We start from the raw sequence: 21926 nt of genomic DNA on the forward strand, positions 1-21926 counted from the left end.
CTTTCTCTCTGTCTCTTCTCCCTTTCTCTCTGTTCCCAATCGCTCTCTCTGTCTCTGTCTGTCCACCATCCCCTTCTCCTTCCTTCCATTCTTTCCTCCCTTGCTTCCTTTTCTGATTCCCATTTATTTTTCTCCACTTAAACAACTTTCCCTGCTTTTCCTTTTTCCACTCAGAGTGTTTTAAACTGTTTCCCATTTCCCCTGCTTAGTTTCACATACTGTTTTTATTGCATTTGCAATCCATGTGCTGACACTGCACCATTCCAACCCTCCATTTTCCCATTTATATCAAATACTGTGCAGAAAATTCATCCTGCTCAGTGTCAAATGCCAGATCCACTTTAGATATGCATTATTTTTGCTCAAGGTAGATTTTATTCCCACTGCCTTTCCCATAGCATTCACAGCACACGCACACGCACACACACACACACGCACACACATATGTGCAAGTGCACATGGGCGCGCACACACACACACTTTTCCCATCACTACTTGACCAATAAATCAAGTAACTATCTCCTCTTTATCCCCTTTAGAGATGGCTAGAAATATTAGATGGTGAGAGCTGGATCAGTTCAGAGTGAATTAGTGCCCAAAAGCTAGAAAGCATGGAGCTTATCTGATCAGATTTCTTCTTTTTTTTTTCCTTGAAACTTATCCCAGCTTTTGAATTTGTAGAAGTGAATGAATAATTTGGTGAGAAACAGATTTCTCAAAAGAGTTGCATAGTCTCCAGCTTCTCTTTAGGGCTGAATTTTCAACTAGGAACACTCTTTCCTTCTGGCAGTTGAAGAAATCAGGTCCAGAGAAATAGAATGGACTCGCAGCTGAAGGACACACAGCTGAGGGAAACACATGTGCTCTTAGAAATAAGTGAGTCTGTAGTCAGCACCATTTGAGTTCAGCTTAGGCCTAATACAGACATCAGTGTTCACTCTGGTGTTAGGTTTCTGCAGACTGAAGATCTAACATGTAATCTATGACCAAAACTGTCAGAGAAACCCATCTTCAGAAAAGGCCCCCACACCCTGACTCCAAAGAATTACTTCTTTGGGGACACTGATATGGAAGAACTCTGGGATATAATGGTTGTGTTCCTGTGCCTGTCTACACATGCTACAGTCTCTTCAAAGGAAGGTTGTGTGTGTCTTACCTATAGTCCTAACCCCTGATCCCCTAGCGCAGTGCACATGGCATGCCCTCAGGAAAGACTTTATAAGGCAAGTAGAACTAGCGGATGTTAGCTCAGCCAAGCTTAAAGAATGAAGCACAAGATTACTACATTAAAGTTTCAAGCTACAACAACAAACCGGTTATCACATTCTGCTTTGTAGCCCCGATCAGATTCAACACAGATCCAGGCTCAACACAGATTAAAGGTAGAGACAGTGGCCAGAGGCTTTTGTCCTTTTTGTCCCTTTTGTCCTTTTGAAACAGTGCTCTACCTGTTCCATTTATTTGGTTTGTTGTTTCACTGGATTGTGCATGCCATGCAGTATCCCCCGACTGAGTTGAGACAGTCAATTTATGTGCAGCCAGAGAGATCCTGGGAAGCAGTCATGTTGCACTGAAACAGTTTTTTCCTGACAGGAGTCCATTAGCAATGAGCTCCATCACTCCCAGGAAGATTTCTCTTTCTAAGACCATAACCCAGTTATTCATTAGAGCAGCATTTCTCCTAGAGCCCTGGAGAGGGAATCAGGAATTATGATTTCTACTTCTGCCTCTCCTCATACTTGGCTTTGGGACCTTGGACAGGTCACTACACCTCTCTAGCTAGACCCATCCAATGGCACCTTGAATTTCTGTTTTTACATGTGTTATCTCATTTTTTCCTTAACATAGTTCTTTAGGTTTGGTGTTGCTACATATTCTTTCAACAGCAAACATTTACTGAAACCTATGCCTTGTTCTGTACCAGATGATCAAACTTACGGCTCAGAGAAGTTCTGTAGTGAAATTTCTTCTAATGATGGCAATCTAAGTGATTTTAATTAACCCTCTCACTGTAGGTAACAAAAAGGAGGAATAAAATATAAAAAAACATCTTCTTAAAAGCACATGAAAACTAACAAGACCCCAGAATAACTTGGCCAGAGTCTAGGAGTTGCTCAGGATCTAGAGAAGGAAGCCCATAGAAGGAAGAATACAAACTACTTTTGCCCTGAACACTTGCTTATTTGGAATAAACAGCTATAAAACCAATTTGTGGTTCTGGTGACCTTGAAAGAACAGAAAGAAAAAATAAAACCTTGGGACCTGCCCCATCTGGGGAGTCCAGCAATCGTTCCACATTAAGGTGGGACCCCAAGGGGCTGATCTCAATAGTGAACGAGAAACAAACCTTCCTGGACTTGCAGCCTACCCATGGAGACTTAAGAGGTCCAGGGAATCTCAAAGTGTAAAATTTATTTAATATTTATTTAGTTTTGAGAGGGAGAGCATGAGCAGGAGAGTGGCAGAAAGAGGGAAACAGAGAATCTGAAGTAGGCTCCATGCTGTCAGCACAGAGCTCGAAGTAGGGCTCAAACTTACAAAGTGTGAGATCATGACCTGAGCAGAAATCAAAAGTCGGATACTTAATCAACTGAGCCACCTAGGCACCACCAGGCAACCTCAAAATTTAAATTCAGATGAATGTTGTCTGAGATTAGTATTGCCTCAAGTGCCCGGCAGAGGCCAAACCCTCTTTGGAGAAAAGTATCATTATTGTAGGCCTCCAATATTTGAAAATACAATATCAAGTACAGAAATGTAAACAAAGCAATTGATCTGGCTGAAAGATAGAGTAGATGATAGGAGAGAAGGAAAGGTCTGTCGAACAATTAAGATGGCATTAAAATGGAATAAACACTCAATTAAGAATTTGGGTTTTATCCTATAAGCCAGTGTTTTTCGAAGGAGTCCATACTCTTAGGGTGGAAGAAGTAAAGACACAAACTTGAGATGCAACATTTCTCCAAGAAAAGCACCCCCCCCTTTTGGATAAGAATCAAAACAAACAAAACAAAAGCAAACAAGCAAAAGTCATAAAATGAATACAGGTATATTCTGGACCATTTTGATTACCACCATAGTTGTTGCGCTGTCACCTTAGATCCAATGCAGGAATTGAATATTCAGTAGGTTCCATTTTGTAAATAAGTGCTCACATTTGCTATAAAATAGTCAAGAGTGGTAGAACTCATGGTATATTAGTGATCATATGCCTAGTTAAAAAACTGCTCAAGTGCAATTGTAAAGAATAATTATGTGTAGTCCAAACAAACTGTACAACCAGTTTGCAACCCAACCTAAAGTGACAGCTTTCAATCTGTAATGTGTTAGTAAGTTGATGTGACTGTATAGGGTTACATTTACAGCCTAAGGGTAGAATGGCAATTGTCCTACATTGAATTTATTGTATTTATGTTGAATTATTTTACCAGTTATTATTAAAAACTCTTTCTTTCTCATTGATAATTGAAATAAAACACATCCTAGAACATGACTTTTGTTTATGTTGGATGGTAAATGAGGCTCTGATGGGAGATCATGAAAACAATATTGCACTGGGGAATGATGAGCCCTTTGGTGTTTCTGGTTTATAACAAATTATCTAAGACATATTTTTTAAATAAAATGTTTTGTTTATGGCAAATAAAGGCCATACAACATCATGAGGCACTGTACAAAGATGTTTTTGTTTAGATTGAACAGACTTCTAGATTTAAGAGAAAATGGAAACAATGATAGAAACCTTGACTTATGGTCAAGTCACTTCAAAATGGTCTGACTGAGTCATTTTCAGTATTTATTGACATCTTTCCACTGGTTCTGGTTGCAGCCATGAATATATTCCAACAATTATAAGAAACAAAAAATAACTTCAAATATTATTTTCCCATTCACAAACCCAGAAATAATTGGATTAGGCAATCATTTAATGCAGATTTAAATTTGCCATAATGATCACCTTATCTTAGAGTTGCCAATATAGCCTCAGAGGGATTTTAAAATTGACATTTGATGATGATTGCACAGGCAGAATTAGAATAAATAGGTGGTCTGAATATCCCAAAATGGTAAACAATACTGTGATATCACGTAATGTCATTATGGACAGCATCCTTGAGTAAGCAGCGTTATCCTACTTAGTATTTTTAAATTTAAGATACAGAAACAGATTAAAGATATAACATAGAAAGATTTAGCTTTCTATTTCTACTATTAACCTTCCATATTAAATTAATGTTGTTAATTAGAATTGTATTGGCTTTATAGTTTTGCTGATATTTAATTGCATATTTGTATTTGTTTTTGGATTTAGATTTGTGTATTATCTATGAGAAAAAGGAGTTGTTATACCTAGCCTTATTTATCTATAGGTTCTGTTAATAATATAATAAATAATTTAAGTCAGCACAAGGAGTCTGAAAGAATTGTTTTTCTTTTGAAAGGAAAACACCATTATAGGCCCTATGTTGCTACTAAAGGATTTAAAAGGGGGAATAGGTGCTCAGTTTTTATTTTAAATTTACCCTGAGACAGTGTGTGAAGGTTAGAGGAAAAAAGGGTAAGACCTGAGACAGTTGAATTAGCAGACACTATTCCAGGTGAGAGGTAATGAGGATTTTAACAAAAGCTGCTCCTTTAGGATGGAGAGGAACTGTGACATGCCAGCTGGGTCCCTTGCGGCTTCTTTCCTGTTCTTTACAATGTTTTGGGATGTATTTTATAAGAGCATATGGTCAGGGTTGAGAAACAGCCTTTACTGGGGAAGAGGATAACTTAGAAGCTAGATCAAGAAGCCAAGAAAGGGAGAAGGTCTCTGAATCTTCACACTATTCCACAGAATGGCAAGCAGGACACGCACTGTGGGTCTATGTTCCAGTGGAAAGATTCCCCCTACTCAGCCATGAGTCTCTGTCTTTATAGGACAAACTTGAGGAAACAGTCTTGCTTTGCAGGTTGCCCAGTACAAGACTGTCTGTATTTGAGGTGCCAGCGGTTTGGGAAGTGACCAAGAATGCTGGTTCTTCAAAATCTAGAAAGATTGGGCCCATGAAATGATGCAGTTGACCTTCTTAGAAAGAAAAAACCTCTTGGCTGTGGGAAGTGGGGCTTGGGTGCGGACCCTCCTTCTGAAAGAAAAGGAGCCCCTAGTCCCAGATGGCTCACTGTCCAAACAAGGACGTTGAGCTACCAGTGTCATTTTTGGGCAATTCTGATCATTACAACCACAACCTAAAAATGATTTTATAGAGAGAATGACTCAGACTTGGTGATAACTGGATTTGGGGGTGGGAGTGTCTGAAACATGGAAAGAAGATCCAAGAATGACTCTGAGGTTTACACCGCGGCTTGGTTTACACCTTGACTCTTGAGGCTTATTTACATATTGAGTAAATGGTGATTTCATTACCTGAGCTAAAGGACACAGGAGAAGAGAAGACTTTATGGGGAGGAGGGAGATGATGCAATCGTGGTAGGGTCTACTGAGTTTGAGATATCTATAATGCATTCATTTGTAAGAAACAGAGAGTAGGGAATATTGATTTAAAAGTTAGATGTGCTGGTTATCCTGGAAGCATGGGGGATGGATGACAATGACATTGTTCTGTGTAGACTGAGGAGAGAAGGGAAGGCAATTTTAACTAAATGTTAAATAAGAACAATTCAAGTGCAGCACATCATTTGTTGAGTGGGGATGAGGCTGGGGGCAGAAAGAAGGAAAACATATTTTTGAAGCCCAAAAGCTATCAACAGAATGAACAATTCAGACAATGTGAGAACTTCTAGGCAAGCACTAAAAGCACATTTTGCCATCTTTGAGAAGTGGCTGAGTTTAGAAAATGGATGAATTTTTCCAGGAAGTTTGCTGGTGAAGAGGAAAGGAAGAGGGTGTGGATGGAGGCACAGAGCATTCGAGGGGAACCACAGGAGAGGCAGTACTACAGAATTTCACTATAAAATTGCGGTAAGGAACTACTTAAGAGGCATTGCGTTTTGACATTATATAAGATGTAGGAGGGGCGCCTGGGTGGCTTAGTCGGTTAAGCGTCCGACTTTCGCTTAGGTCATGATCTCGCGGTTCGTGGGTTCGAGCCCCGCGTCGGGCTCTGTGCTGACTGCCAGCTTGGAGCCTGGAGCCTGTTTCAGAGTCTGTGTCTCCCTCTTTCTCTGACCCTCCCCTGGTCACGCTGTCTCTCTCTCTCTCCTAGAAATAAATTAAAAAAAAAAAAAAAAAGATGTAGGAGACAAGCTGGGTTATGTTTACTGACCCCAAGTTTTTCTTTAATGAAAATTGTTTTTAAGGTAGTAACAAGAAGAGATTTTATCTTAAGCATAAAGTAGATCTGAAAAATGGTTTCTCATCTCAGTACCTTTGTCTCTCACCCTGCCTCCACTTTCAGCCCCTCTGAATCAGACCTGCCCTCAATTCCCATGACCATCATAATCTATTAAAAATAAAATTCCAGGGGCCCCTGGGTGGCTCAGTCGGTTAAGCATCCGACTTCGATTCAGGTCATGATCTCATGGTTCATGGGTTCAAGTCCTGCATCAGGCTCTGTGCTGACAGCTCAGAGCCTGGAGCCTGCTTCAGATTCTGTGTCTCCCTCTCTCTCTGACCCTCCCCTGCTCACACTGTGTGTGTCTCTCTCTCAGAAATAAATAAAAACATTAATTTTTTTTAAAATAATAAAATAAAATTCCAGGGGGGCGCCTGGGTGGCTCAGTTGGTTAAGCGTCCAACTTCGGCTCAGGTCATGATCTCACAGTTTGTCGGTTTGAGCCCCATGTCGGGCTCCATGCTGACAGCTCAGAGTCTGGAGCCTGCTTCAGATTCTGTGTCTCCCTCTCTTTTTCTGCCTCCCCCACTCACTCTCTCCCTCTCTCTCTTTCTCAAAAATAAATAAACATTAATTTTTATGCTAAATAAGTAAATGAAAATAAAATTCCAGCCACACAACTCACCTGTTCAAGCTTTTCATGAGCGGGTCCTTGCCCAAACACCAATATCCATTTAATACATATTCATTTCAGACTTTTAGGTGAATTCATATGTGGGAAACAGAGAAGCAAATGAGGAGTCATAATACAGCGTGGTACCTTTTACAATAGGGAAGTCCTGGCAAACCAAATCAAGAGAACTCCCCAGTGTCGTGACAATTGAACTGAGTCCTAAGGAAATGCCAGGAGTTCACTGCATCTCCCATAAATGCCCCAACTTTGCTCTGGCCTTCTTTTCAATTTCCATGTCTTTGTATATGCTGTTCCTTCCAGTCAAAGTGCCCATATCCACGTCGATTGGCCTGTGGAATGCCTATTTATCTTCAAGACTTCACACACATGTCATCTTTTTGAAGACTTCTCTTACACTCCTCAGCTGGGTTAGATGCCCTCATTTTGTGGTCCCAGAGGATATTACACCTACTTCTGCAGAAACATTTGTCTCCATATCTGTCTGTGTGTGTACTCTTCTGGGGCAACATATGTCTTTCATCTCTAATACCTCTCTCAAGTGTATTGCCTGACACATAGGAAATGCTCAATAAATGTTAGTCAAATGACTAAATGAATAAAACTTGCTTAACAAATTAGTTATCTAATTATCTTAGAATTTGAGGAAAGGGATGCCACGACCCTTGGAAAATTCATTTAATTTTTCTGATCTTTTCCAGCTTTGTGTTTGGCTATTGATAACTAAGGTCCTTTATCACAATAAAATCTCATAACTTTTTTTGATGCTCTGTGTCTATGAACATGCATAAGATCAAACTGCTCAAACATGTCTGCTGATGGCAGAGTCTGGTAGATTAATTCATTTAACATTCAACCAATATTTACTAAACATTTACTGTGTATAGGGATCTGTACTCAGTGTTAAGTATCAACCATATAGATAAAGGCCTTGCCCTCAAGGAGTTACGATCAAATGAAGGACATACAGAAATAAGCTTGAATGTAGACACAACTTGAGATAAGAGCCATGGAAGAAAAAATAACATGGCACAGTGAGAGAGATTAACGGGGGAGACTTCTTTTACATTATAGGGTCAGAATAAACCTATATCATGAAGGGATATTTAAAGCTACAATCTAAAGAGCATATAGGAGGTAAAGACAAGAAAGCCATTTCCTGCTAAGGGAAGGCATTCAGGAATGACCTCTGAGAAGAACACAGTTGAGTCCAAAGCCTGGTGAAAAGGGGGAAATTCCTGAAGATGCAGTTGGAGAGGTAGGCAGAGATCAGGTCATGCTAAAGATTGTAGACTTATTTCTACAAGTAACAAGAAATCATTGAAGAGGGTTGAGTGGTAAAATTATATAATCATTTTCATTTAAAAGATCACTTGTCTGTGGTGTAGAAAATAGATTTTAAGGGAATATGAGAGACCTGTGAGAAGACACTTTGATTGGACATATGGGTTTGGTTGCTTGTAATAGAATAGCCTAGAAATGACGGCTTACAGAAAGCTGGAAGCTGACTCTCCTCTTGTGTAAGAGTAAGCCTGAAAGAGTAACCCAGAGCTAGGCGGAGGGTTTTGTATGTCAGGGCTGAGGCTTCTATGATTACGTGGGCTTCTCTCTCATGGGGTGGTCACAAGATGGCCACTAAAGCTTCTACTAGCACATCCAGACTTCAGGCAGGAAGAAAAAGAAACATTAAGACAAAAATGGAACATGTCAGCATTGGTCCGCACTCCCTATAAAAAGTATTTCCCAGAATTCTACACAGTAACTTCCATCTACATTCAACTATTCAGAACTGTAACACCACACCCAACCCTATGTGCAAGAGAGCCTGTGAAACGTTGATCTTCTTTTCTTTTTTTTTCTTTTTAATGGGGTCTATTGCTATCCCAGACTAATTCAGCCTTTGAAAGGAAAAGAGAAAAATGAATATTTCACAGGCTGAAAGCTGCCTCTGACCCTGCTCATTCCTTTCCATCTGTAGAGGGGATGGTGAGCATGGTTTGCTTGTGTGAGGGCTGGCTGTGCTATGTTAGGCAGAAGCATGCTGTTGTTTGTAAGTTGAATGATAGAAAGTGAAATGTATTTGAATTTAAAAGGGCTCAAAAGGTGGCCTGAAAGAAACTGTAGATTGGCTCTCTCAAAACCCATCGCACCCTCTCCTAACTTGCTTTCACGAACTGAAGTCCTGGATTCATTTGTAGCAAGGATGCTGCCATATTATCTAGTTTACGCCCATCATACTAAGTCTTCCGAATTTTGGATGCAGAAGTGAGCGATACTGAGACGCATCAGGATTTCAGTTTTTCTAACAAACAGTTGATGGAAATAACTGTTCTCCTGGTGCTGCCTGGGTTTTGCAGTCCCATTCTTTATAGGTGCTGAATAGTCCAGGAGTGGGTTTGAGTATTTGTCCTGAGCATGTTGCCCCAGGCTGTGTTGTTCACGGCTATGGTTCTCTTACAGTTATTTTCTTAGTTAACCCGTTTTCTCTAATGAATACTGCCATGCTACAAGTAGCTAGGGTGGATTCAGTATAGGACATACTGACCCGTGGGACAGGTTATAGGCAGTTTCTTGTATTGTTGCGCATATAAAATGTTTATCTAATATGATGAATAATATATGTCATTTTTTAAAAAGTTGACTGTGTGCCAACTTTTTACTTAACTCCTCTTTTGAATATCAGAAGGTACCTCAGACTCAACATGTCCAAATAGGAAACTCCTAATATTTGTCTTTCAACTTTCTTTTATGGCTTTAGGCTATGCAATCCAGAAATTTAGTAGGCTTCGTAGATACTCCCCTTAATAGGCGCACTCATTCCATAACCAAGTTCTATTCTGCCTCCTAAAAGTCTCTGGATTTTATCCATGTTTCTATACTTCCACCATCAGCATCCTGATCAAAGCTATATGATCTCTCTCCTGAGCTACTAAATTAGTCTTTTGATTACTATAACTGCATATTCTCTGGGTCCTTTCTAATCTGGTTTTTACAGTTTTGTCATAGTTTTCAACATGAACTATTGTAGATTAAGACAAACTCCTTAACTCATCCAAATGTTCCTGCCCAGTCTGGCGCTTGCCCATCTTTCCAGGCACACTTGTCACCCTGTCCTTTGTTCTCTGTCCTTCTCACTTGCCACATTCCCCAGCCACTGCACTTGCCAATTTCTCCTCTAGAATGCTTGTGTTTCTCCTCTTTCCCTAGGGAACTCTTACACATTCTTCACATCTCAGCTTAAGCACAACTTTCTACTTGACTAAGATCATGAAACTATCCCTTATAGCATTTGTCATAGTGGCAACTTTTAATTTATTTGTTAGCATATCTAAACCCACTGGACTATAAATTCTATGTAAAGAGGAACAATGCCTGATTTTGTTCCCTATGTACTGTGTTGTTTTAATTTCTATTTCTCTGGTTACTGAAACTGAACAAGCATAGTGCCTTTTGAATAGTAAATAAAAGAAGGAACAAACCAGGTAGTCGCATATGTCCTTGATAATTTTCTTTAAAAAATGTTTTTAATGTTTTATTTATTTCTGAGAAAGAGAGAGAGGGAATGTGAGCAGGGGAGAGTCAGAGAGAGAGGGAGACACAAAATCTGAAGCAAGTTCCAGGCTCTGAGTTGTCAGCACAGAGCCCAACATGAGGCTCAAACCCACGAACTGTGAGATCATGACCTGAGCCTAAGTTGGACCCTTAACCGACTGAGTCACCCAGGCGCCCTTGTCCTTGATAATTTTCATATCAAAACTGCAAAGTAGGCAGTATATCCAAATTTGCTGATAGGTTTCATAAGTAGTAAGTGGCGAGGTGGGATTTAACTCCAGTTCTGTCTGAATCCAAAGCTTGAATTCTTTCCATCTCACAGTGCTGACTTCTCTTCAATGAGACAGTGTATGTGAGAGCACTTTGTAAAAAATGTTACTGTGTGTTGGGTTGGTTTTTTTTTTTTTAATCATTATCATCTAGGTTGGAAGAACAAAGGGCAGTTTGCTGCCCACCATCAATATAAAGTATGAAATGATGAAGGGAAGTAACTACACACCCTGTCCACTCAGCACCGTGCTGTCAGCATGCTTGTATTTGTGTTTGGTTGGCAGTCTCAGGAATTTAGTATTTTGTTAGGTGTCTTGTGATAGCAACCACTCAAAAACACAATTCATCTTGATTATTAATGTCTCTTAAGTATTTCTATAATAAATATAGTGTTCTGATCTGAACCAGATAAAACAGAGACTTTATTCAACTCTCCGCATCTCAGGAACCCATAACTCATCAAGGACGTAATGGCGGAGACAGAACTAAGGCATAGGAAGATGAGCACAGACAGAACCAACTCATCATTTTCTTATCTCTGGGAAATGTGCCCTCCACTATTTCTGACCAACTCTAGACAATTACTTTGATTTGTAGCTGGGAGCTGGGAGCCTCTAGGTAAAAACATGGTCTTTTCCTCTATTTAGCAGAGGGAGGATGTGCATCCTTCCTTAGGGTCTCAAGAGGACCCTAGTCCTGGGGCGCCTGGGTGGCTTGGTCGGTTGAGCGTCCGACTTACGCTTGGGTCATGATCTCACGGTTCGTGGGTTCGAGCCCCGCGTCGGGCTCTGTGCTGACTGCCAGCTCAGAGCCTGGAGCCTGTTTCAGTCTGTGGCTCCCTCTCTCTCTGACCCTCCCCTGCTCATGCTGTCTCTCTCTCTCCTAGAAATAAATAAAACATTAAAAAAAAAAAAAAAAGCGGACCCTAGTCCTGAGGGCAATAACAAAGGCAGCCTGCGATTTGGGGACCATTCAAGAGCAGGAGGAGCAGGAACTCTGAGGACAATAAATGTCATGCCTTACTGGTGACCAGCTACTCAGGTGCCTCATCTCAAATAAGGACAGGAGGAAACAAAATCAGGACAGTTTCCAAGATATTCAACATGACCAAAATAACTTATAAGTGGTGACCAACAGTATGGACAATGCTCTGGTGTACTGCTTTATAAAAAAACAACATTTATTGTTTTGCCACTGAGGATTTGAAAGAAAGGATAATATAAGATGTATAAAGACATCAATTAAAAATCAGCAAATAGGGGTGCCTGGAGGACCCAGTAGGTTGAGGATCTGACTCTTGATTTTGGCTCAGGTAGTTATCTCAGAGTCATGGTAGCCTGCTTAAAATGTTCTCTCTCACTTTCTCTCTCTTCCTCAACACCTCTTCCCTGCTCACTCTCTCTAAAAAAACAAACAAAAAACTCAACAAAAAAATCATGCAACACAGATATAACCTCTTTTAATTTTTGATCAGACATATTTACGTTCAATATTTTATATAAATATTTTTGTGCAGGTATTAACAACTAAATATACAATTTGTATTATTTTTGTAAGATACTATAGTATTATCATCTTACTCTGTCATTAAAAATTTTTATAGATAATATAGTATTTAATTATAAATATATATATATTTACTTAATACTAGTCCTAACTGAAGGTATGTCCCTTTTTTTCCTTATATTATGTAACACCATGGTAAACATTTGCTGTTAAATTTTTGTCTGTATACATCATTATTTCCTTGAGCCATATTTTGGAGGACAAATTTTAAAAATGTTTAATGTTTTATTTATTTCTGAGAGAGACTGGCAGCGTGAGGAGGGGAGGATGAGAGAGAGAGGGAGACACAGAATCTGAAGCAGGTTTCAGGCTCCGGGCTGTCAGCACAGAGCCCAATGCGGGGCTCAAACTCACAAATGTGAGATCATGACCTGAGCCAAAGTTGGACACTAAACCGACTGAGCCACCCAGGCATCCCTAAGTTATTACAAATTTTTCAGAAGATGGTCAAAGAGATCATGAAGATTGAGAAGACTAACAAGCAAGCTTAAATTTTTTTCCTACAGCTAGTGATCTTTATATAATCACACCATCAATAAAGCAGGTATTTTTAGGAGAGGATAACTCCGAAGTCTCCAATGTTTTCAAGGAAACGACAATATTTGTCTTCAAGGTAAGAATTCCACTTGACTTCCTTTCTAGGTGGTGACCAATTACAGATGTAACAAATGCAATCAAATCAAATTAAGCAGATCTTCAAATTAAGATGAAAAGACTGAAGAAAATGATAAAAAGACTTAACAGAATCCCTTCTATTTTGCTTTATATTGCTGGAATGATGGGTTCCTGGGCAAGATAAAACAAATAACCCAGGAGTTGAGCAATAAAAAATATTACTTAAAAAATATTTTGGGAGACCTGGTGGCTCAGTCAATTAAGAATTTTGGTTTCTTGGTTTCAACTTAGGTCATGATCTCACAATTCATGAGATCAAGCCCTGTGTCAGGTTCCCTGCTAACAGCACAGAACCTGCTTGGGATTCTCTCTCTTTCCCTCTCTCTCTGCCCCTCCCTCACTCTCTCTCTCACTCCTTCTCTCAAAATAAATAAATAAACTTTAAAAAGACATTTTAATTTTTGAAAAATATTATAAATGTGGTTAAAGAAATAAAAATTCCACATTAATAATGACCTGAAGGTACGAATTGAAGTGTTTCTCATTTCTATCCCTATCTTATTGTTTTTTTTCCATTAAGTATGTACAACTTGTGGCCAGATAAAACAATAAAGTTATCCAAAAAGTGGCCTGGGCTAGTTTAACGAATTTAACAAAACTAAAATAAAAGGAAAATAATATCACTAGAGATGTAATAAGTATATGATACTGTTTATGGAATTCCAAAACTTCACAATTTTGGAATCAGCATCCCTATTAAGATCAAAGAAGGAGGCATGTAGTCAGTGATAAGATAAATTCTCTTGCAGTTGCCAGCGAACCAGCTGAAAGTTTGTGATTTGGAGGAACAGAGACCTAGACTACCACCACTTTTCAGCTGTGTGATCATAGAAAAGTCTCAATCTCTGATCCTCTGCCTCCTCATCTATAAAATAGGGCCTAAGAATACCCCTTTGTAGGATAACTGAAAATTAATGACAAGATATGCAACACACGTAGTAGAGGTTGGCATGAAGTAGGTACGCAGTAAACGAATAAATCATATTTTTACTCTTATCCTTGTAACATAAAGGATATTTATGTTATTCATTTCCGCTTTATAGATAAAGACACAGAGTTTATAGGACTTGCCCAAGCATGGGTAAGTGGTGGAGTGGAATTGGACCAATTTGGATCTATGTTTGGCTTCATAGCTGCACTCAGAACCACTAAGATGTTCAATGTATAATATTTGAATACATGAATAGATACTGAATGTAACATGATGTAGAAAGCCAATGATGCAATCAAAAGAAACTTGGAATTTATCCCTGGAGAGTTTAAAGTTCTAGCTAAGAAATAGGAGAACTGGGGGGTCTCATGGCATTTTAATCCTTTTTTCCAGTCAAAATTTCTGACTCTGAGAGAGAGGATCACATCAAGTCACATAGCTCTACACAGGGTGTTAGATGAAGAAGATTTAGCTGTTAGATGCAATTTCTGGCAAGAGATGAAATACATATCACAAAAACTGGGAAGAATATGTTTGAAATAAGACTCAGTAACCTGAACAAGAGTGCTTTTAACTGAGATATGGGCAAAAGAAAAGTAAATAAAACCACCAAGCCACATTTTATAGAGGACAGTGTGACAAAGAAATGCTATCATGAGGGTACAGCTGACAATTCTCAAGGAACGGCTGTGAGGAAGTGAATCGATCACAATCTGCACAACACCAGGTGTGTTGATATGCTTCAGGGGAGGTGGTGAGATGTTCCAGGAAAACAACTATACATGGAATGGAAGTAGGTGAGCGCCTGGTGAACAGTAAGCAATTCAATATGGCTGAAAAGGAGAATGTACACAGAGAACTACGGGAGGGAGTCCAGAAGCCTGGCAAGATCCAAGGTAGGAATATCTAGTATTCTGTGCCAGGGAACTAAAGTTTTATACTGAAGGAGAATAGGAGCCATAGTCAGATTTTAAGGTAGGCAATGATATGATCAAATTTGTGTCTTTTTATGGAGCCTGGAATGGAGAGAGACCATGACAATGGCATGGCAGTGACTTGAATGCATATGAAGGAATCAGGGAGAGAAAACATGATGTCCTAAATGCAAGAGCATGCCAGGAAACTGTAAAGAAGGATGTTGGTTTATGAACTGTTTAGGAAATAAAAGTACTAGACCAGGTTTGTGTGAGATGCAACATAGTGAAGCATTGCAAATGACTCATCAAACTTGAAACATCTGCCCTTGCTTCTTTTCTTTCTCCATGTTCCAGTTAAAATGTCATTTCTTCAAAAGAGTAGTTCCTGAATACTGTATTAAAAATAAAGCTTTTCCTCACTTTCTGTCTATCACAATCACCCTGCTAATGTTTTTCATAATAGCAATCTTAATTGGGAATTATTTTGCCTATTTGTTTACTAGCCTTTGTCTGTCTCTCTCACTAGTTTGTAAACTCCAACAGGAGAAAGACCTTGTTTGTCTTGTTCATCAGTGCAGGACCAGACACGTATTAGGTGCATAATAAATGTTAACTGAGTTCATGTTTCTAAACTGGGCAACTAAGAGATGTAGGGCCAGTAACAGAATTAGAAAATAGAGATGAAATAATAGATTTGTGTGGAGATGGAAGAAAAAGATGAGGAATTCTGCTTTGAAAAATTTTAAGTTTTAAGGGTCAGTTTTAAGTTTTTGGAGAAACTGCAAATAGGGGAATCTAGTGGCCCATTGACTAAACACATATGAAGCTCAGGAGACTGCTATGGGCTGGAGATGGGGATTGCCACCTGTATTTGACAGCAGCCCTAGAAGCCATTTATATGACAAAGTGCTTTACACACTGGTACTGATCCAAGGGGGCAAGTATGGGCTGAAGTCTGAGTTTGGTTTGCCAAGCTTTGTATCCTAGAGCAGGTCTGAGGTTCCTGGAGAAAAAGATGTTTTATTCCTCACTAAAAGGTGCTATTTGCTGGGCAATCCATGTGCTGAAAGAAATGTGAACCCACCAGTTACAGGGAGTACTTTTTCTAATTTGCACAAAAGCATAGTATAGACAAATAGCATTCCTGAGTATGAATGAAGAATACCCAGAAAACAGGGCAGAGGGCAGCAAAGGACCTACCACCATTTTCATTCAGCTGGTCTACATTCTGATGCATGGGTGTCTTTACCTCAGACATGAGGGAGGCTGGGTGTGGGACTCCTGGTGTGAGTGATTACGTTCAAATTGCAGCTCCTTTGCTGACTAGTGATCACCTCAGAAAAGCCACTTAACCTCTACAGGCCTGGGTGTTCTCATTTTTAAAATGGGGGAAATAATGGTACTTATCCTATAGGATTCTTGAGAAGATTAGATGAAATAATGTTAATAGTGTATATAGCACTGTGCTTGGACAGACCAAGGCCCAAGGAATGCTGATTGTCATTTATTATGACTGTACTTGGATGCTGATATGCCACAATCCAGATTCCTCTTCAGGAAGATTGGAACTTCTCCCGAGTAGAGAGTGCTTCCAACAGAAAGCTCTTAGAGGTCAATGTCAAATGTTAACAGGAATAGCCTTGATTGCAGAGACCTACCTTGCTCTAGGTCACAAACCCTTCCTGGATCATTAAGCATCCGATGACTGATCCACAGGGGACACAAAGCACCATCTCCCTCACTCCAAGTCAGGACAACTCTGAAGGCTTATTCCGGCTTTGGAACTCGCCTTAGGATCAGCTCAGCCTCCACTAGGACAGTATCCCAGTTCAACTGCTTCTCTGCTCAACTTTCTGCAGAGAAAGTTTTTTCTCCGCATCTTTCTACAGTTAAAAGTACTCCCCCCAGAGAAGAAGGGGGGAAATAGTGGGGGAAAGGGGGAGAGGCAAACCATGAGAGACTCTTGAATGCTGACAAAAACTGAGGACTGATAGATGTGGGGGGGCAGGGGGGGATGGGCACGGAGAGGGGCACTTGTGGGGATGAGCACTGGGTGTTATATGGAAACCAACTTGACAATAAACTATTTGTAAAAAAAAAAAAAAAAATGTACTCCCCCCAGAACACCGATACATTAATCACCATCTCAAGCTTATCTGTGATGAGCACTGGGTATTATACGTAAGTGATGAATCACTAAATCTATACCTGAAACCAATTTTACCATATATGTTAACTAACTAGGATTTAAATAAAATACTTGTTTAAAGAAAAGGAAAAGCTTATCAATTTGGGAGCACTCTTCCAGGATACAAGATTTAACACCTGGGAAAGGACTTTGGAAAATTATATGAATATGTTACTAGGGTAACACCTAGAGCATGGTAAAAATGACGATCCCCACAAAAATGAGCTAGAATAACTATGGCATAAGGTTTTAAAAGGTGGAGAGGAAAAGACGCAGAGAAGGGAATCATAATAAAGTGGATACACTTTGCAAGGCTGAAAAACCAACTAGAAGACTATATTCCATGAAAGAACCCAAATGATGCACCAATTACCAGAGTAATAAAGAATTCACTGGTGAGATGGGTTCCTGTATCAGTAAGAAGTTCAATAGTGGTTCTTCTCTGCAGGCCAGAGCTGAAATTGGAGATTCCATTATAGTATGTGAGTCATCAATAGCAGATGGATGATAAGATACTGAAACATTAAAGTCCAGATGCCAGAAAACTAATGGATGTGATTCTGGTGATTGACAGAGTCAGAAGTGCAGACAGGAGGGCCTGACCTACAGAGGATTATGGAGATGGTTAATAATATATACCATCCCTGGGTGGGGGGTGTGGACAATAAATGAGCAGCCAACAAGGATACTTGTCAATATACATAATCAAAAGTATCAAGGCAGGATAGATGAAGTAATATCTTGCAAAGATGAGAACCAAGGAGGAAGTCAGTCACCCTGATATAAGGTCACAATTCCTTGCCCAGTTTCCAGGCCTGAGCCAGGTGTTATACCCAGAATTCACAGAGTGAAAAAGAGGGTGGGCCCCAAGAATAAGGGCTTTCTAATACCACCCAAGGGTACACACTAATTATTCTCCCCAAAGTGAACTATTACCATTTACCAGAGTAGCTGTATACTAAAGAAAGGAGACTACCCAAACATTCAAAGGACTCTTGGACACAGAGTATGACTTGACTTTGACATCTAAAGGTGGCATCATGGTCCCCCATTAGTATGAGGATATAGAAGGGCCAGACAAAATCATAGCCTTGAACTAGTAGTAGGCACAATTAACACAGAGAATGCTTGGCCTGTGAAGCAAGAGCTATCATAGTGGGGAAGGCCAAGTGGAAGGCTCTGGAATTGCTTCACATTCTAAGCTAAGAAAAGAAATGAAAAATAATGTTACATTTCAAAAGGATGGCAGAAACTAGTGCCACTGTTATACCTAGAGGATGTAGGGATGGTGATTCTCATCAGAACAGCATTTAATTCAGAAATCTGGCCCCTATAAAGAAACAGATGGATCCTCGAGGATGACAGTATGCTACTAAAAACTCAGAAAGTTGGAGCCCTGATTGCAATGCTATGTTAGATGTGTCATCTATGCTAGAGCAGATTAACACAACCTCAGATACATGCTAGGCAGCTATTGATCTGGCAAATGAATTCTTTTCCATCCCTATCAGAAAAAAGGATCAGAAATAGTTGCACTCTCTTGAACAGACAGCAATACATATTTGTACTCTTGTCCTTGGGCTTTGGGGAAAAGACAGACCACAGGGTATCAAATGACTCTGTGGACAGAACTTTCCATCATGACCCTTCTGTCAGATTCACCAAGTCATAAAATTGGATGGGCCCAGGAGAAGATTATTTTAAATTGGAAGTGGTACAGCCAGGATTGAGCACAAGTAATTGTGGAGTGTACAAACCATCTATCAGAGGAGGTAAGACACATGTCATCCACTACTGTTTGTGCACCAGAACTTCTCCCTCACCTGCACTGCAATATGTAAGGCTGCCTGGGAGATTCCTCATGACCAACTGAAGCTTGGTTCACAGGTTAGCCTACTATGGGAATGAAAGTTGAAAAGCAATGGTAACAGCAATACCACCTCATTTAGAGGTGTCCTTGATAGACAGTAATGACTGGAAATCCTCCCAATGAGCAGAGCTTTGGGCAGTTTACAGGGTCATCCAGTTTGTGTCACAAGCAAAGTGACCCAAGGTAAGAGTGTCAATGGACACATGGACACTGGTAAGAACTTGGATGGTTTGGCAAAGGTTTAAAAGAAAAAAGATAGGGATCTCAGAAACAAGAAGTTTTAGAGAAGAAGGATTACTCTTCTCTAGAAAGCACAAAATGATTATAATCTACCGAGATTATAGTGTAGCTCACTCTCCATCTGTCCAATCCTTCTTCCTGGCCTCCTTCTCCAACATGTTGAAGCCAAGAACACAACCTAATAAATCTCTAGCTCAGAGTCTGCTCCCTATGGAGCAAACATTACCTAAAACACTGAAATCTTAATTTTGTTCTCAGCTGTATCCCCAGTGCCTAGTTCTGCCTGACACATATCAGGTTCTTAATAAATTGTTGAATAAATGATTGAACTCCAAAGAGACTAATTTGACAAGGCCCATAACTTTCTGAGTTCTATACCCTCAGATAAATTCTTGCCTTCTTGGATCTAATGCTGGTCTTACCAAGACCAGCTTGAGAAAAACCCAAAATGGTGAGGGTAAGAGGATCATCCTTGCTATCTATGTCAGTTACAAATTTTAATGACTGCAAACACACACACACACACACACACACACACACACACACACCCTAACTCAAATAGACAAACCAAGACACATTTTTGTTTGCATTTTTGACAGCCAAACTGTATATTAATAATTAATAAAATCATCAATAACACAAAAATATCATTATCAAAGAGAATTACTGAACTTCTATTCTCAGTAATAGAAGAAAAATAGCATTTTTTAGAAAATTAAAAATTTTTCACACATGCAAAATATGAGTTATGTGTTGTCATTCAGCATCCCTGGCTTAAAATTTTCACGGATGCTCAAATGTAACATATCAGTGAAGTTGAAAATGTGGTTCGTGTTGTAAAAACAATTTCTTTCCATATATCCAAAAAGATAAAAATATAAATTTTGTTAAAAGAGAAGTAGTGTTGGTTGCAAGGTGTCTATAGAAGTGTCTATTCATGTCTTCTGCCCATTTCTTCATTGGATTATTTGTTTTTCAGGTGTGGAGTTTGATGAGTTCCTTATAGAAAATGGATACTAACCCTTTATCTGATATGTCATTTGCAACTATCTATTCCCATTCAGTCAGTTGACTATTAGTTTTATTGATTGTTTCCTTTGCCATGCAGAAGCTTTTTATCTTGATGAGGTCCAGACACTTCTCCAAAGAGGACATCCAGATGGCCAACAGACACATGAAACGATGCTCAGCATCCCTCCTCATCAGGGAAATACAAATCAAAACCACACTGAGATACCACCCCACACCGGTCAGAGTGGCTAAAATGAACAAATCAAGAGACTCTAGATGCTGGCGAGGATGTGGGGAAACGGGCATACTCCTACACTGTTGGTGGGAATGTAAGCTGGTGCAGCCCCTCTGGAAAACAGTGTGGAGGTTCCTCAAAAAATTAACAATAGAACTCCCCTATGACCCAGCAGTAGCACTGCTAGCAATTTACCCAAGGGATACAGGAGTGCTGATGCATAGCAGCACTCTCAACAATAGCCAAAACATGGAAAGGGCCTAAGTGTCCATCAACTGACGAATGGATCAAGAAAATGTGGTTTATCTATACAATGGAATACTACATGGCAATGAGAAACAATGAAATCTGGCCATGTGTAGCAACATGGATGGACCTTGAGGGTGTTATGCTGAGCGAAATAAGTCAGGCAGAGAAGGACAGATACCATATGTTTGCACGTATAGTTGGATTAGGAGGAAGCTAATGGAGGACCATGAGGGAGAAGAAGGGGAAAAATAGTTGGGGAGAGGGAGGGAGGCAAACCATGAGAGACTGTTGAATGCTGAGAACAATCTGAGGACTGGTGGCGGAGGGGAGTGGGAAGGGGGCGTGATAGGCATGGGGGAAGGCACTTGTGGGGATGACTACTAGGTGTTATATGGAAACCAAATTGACAATAAACTATTAAAAAAAAAAGAAAAAAAAAAGAAAAATATTCCTGGTGAAATCAGATGTCATGCATAACAGCATCTTTCCTACATGTGAAATTTTTGTCAAATTCTCTTCCTAACTTGCTCTTGTATTCCACTTGCCTGAAAAGAGAAAGAACTGAAAATTCTACCTGCACCATTTGTAGGATATTGGAAATTCTAATTTTTATCAGAATAATTTCCTATGTAGATGAGCCAAAACAATTGGATTAAAAAGAACAATTTAATAGAACTATGTTGACCCGATCTGGTTACAGGAAAGTGCTCTTGACTTCCAAGTGCCTAAAGCCTGTGGCGGCGGCAGCAGCAGCCTGACTCGGTATTCTTATGTACAACCTAGTTGTCTGGGACACTGAGATGACAGCATTTTAATTGTCCACTGTAGATGGCAGGTAGTAATTCATAGATCCCAGTATTTGGGGTTTGAATCATTGCTCTTTTTTTAAGTAGATTTCTTCTTTTTTTAATTAAAAATTTTTAATGTTTATTTATTTTTGAGAGAGACAGAGACAGTGTTGTGAGCAGGGGAGGGGCAGAGAGAGAGGGAGACACAGAATTTGAAGCAGGTTCCAGGCTCTAAGCTGTCAGCACAGAGCCTGACATGGGGGTCAACTCACAAACCTGAGTTTGACCTGAGCCGAAGTCAAACACTTAACCAACTGAGACACCTAGGTGCCCCTCATTGCTCAAATTTAAGGTAATCTCTATTGTTGGCTCACCTTTCACTTATTTGTTTGTTAAAGCATTTGATTGCATTTGCTAGGTTATAAAACAAATGTGTACTATAAAAAATAAATAAATAAATAAACGCTA

The 21926-nt window shown here is 39.7% G+C and overlaps 1 long non-coding RNA gene across 1 annotated transcript in view; it reads right to left on the bottom strand.

Annotated features, from left to right (window-relative positions):
* Window positions 1–627: 627 nt before the first annotated feature.
* The window catches only part of LOC120225990, a 31247-nt gene continuing 9948 nt past the window's right edge, over window positions 628–21926 (bottom strand). The window contains exon 3 of the long non-coding RNA XR_005526916.1: window positions 628–845. This is a non-coding gene — a long non-coding RNA (uncharacterized LOC120225990). The remainder of the gene's footprint in view (window positions 846–21926) is intronic.

The sequence above is a fragment of the Hyaena hyaena genome, unplaced genomic scaffold (assembly GCF_003009895.1).
Source record: "Hyaena hyaena isolate Hyena2069 unplaced genomic scaffold, ASM300989v1 scaffold_1558, whole genome shotgun sequence".
NCBI classification, from domain to species: Eukaryota; Metazoa; Chordata; class Mammalia; order Carnivora; family Hyaenidae; genus Hyaena; species Hyaena hyaena.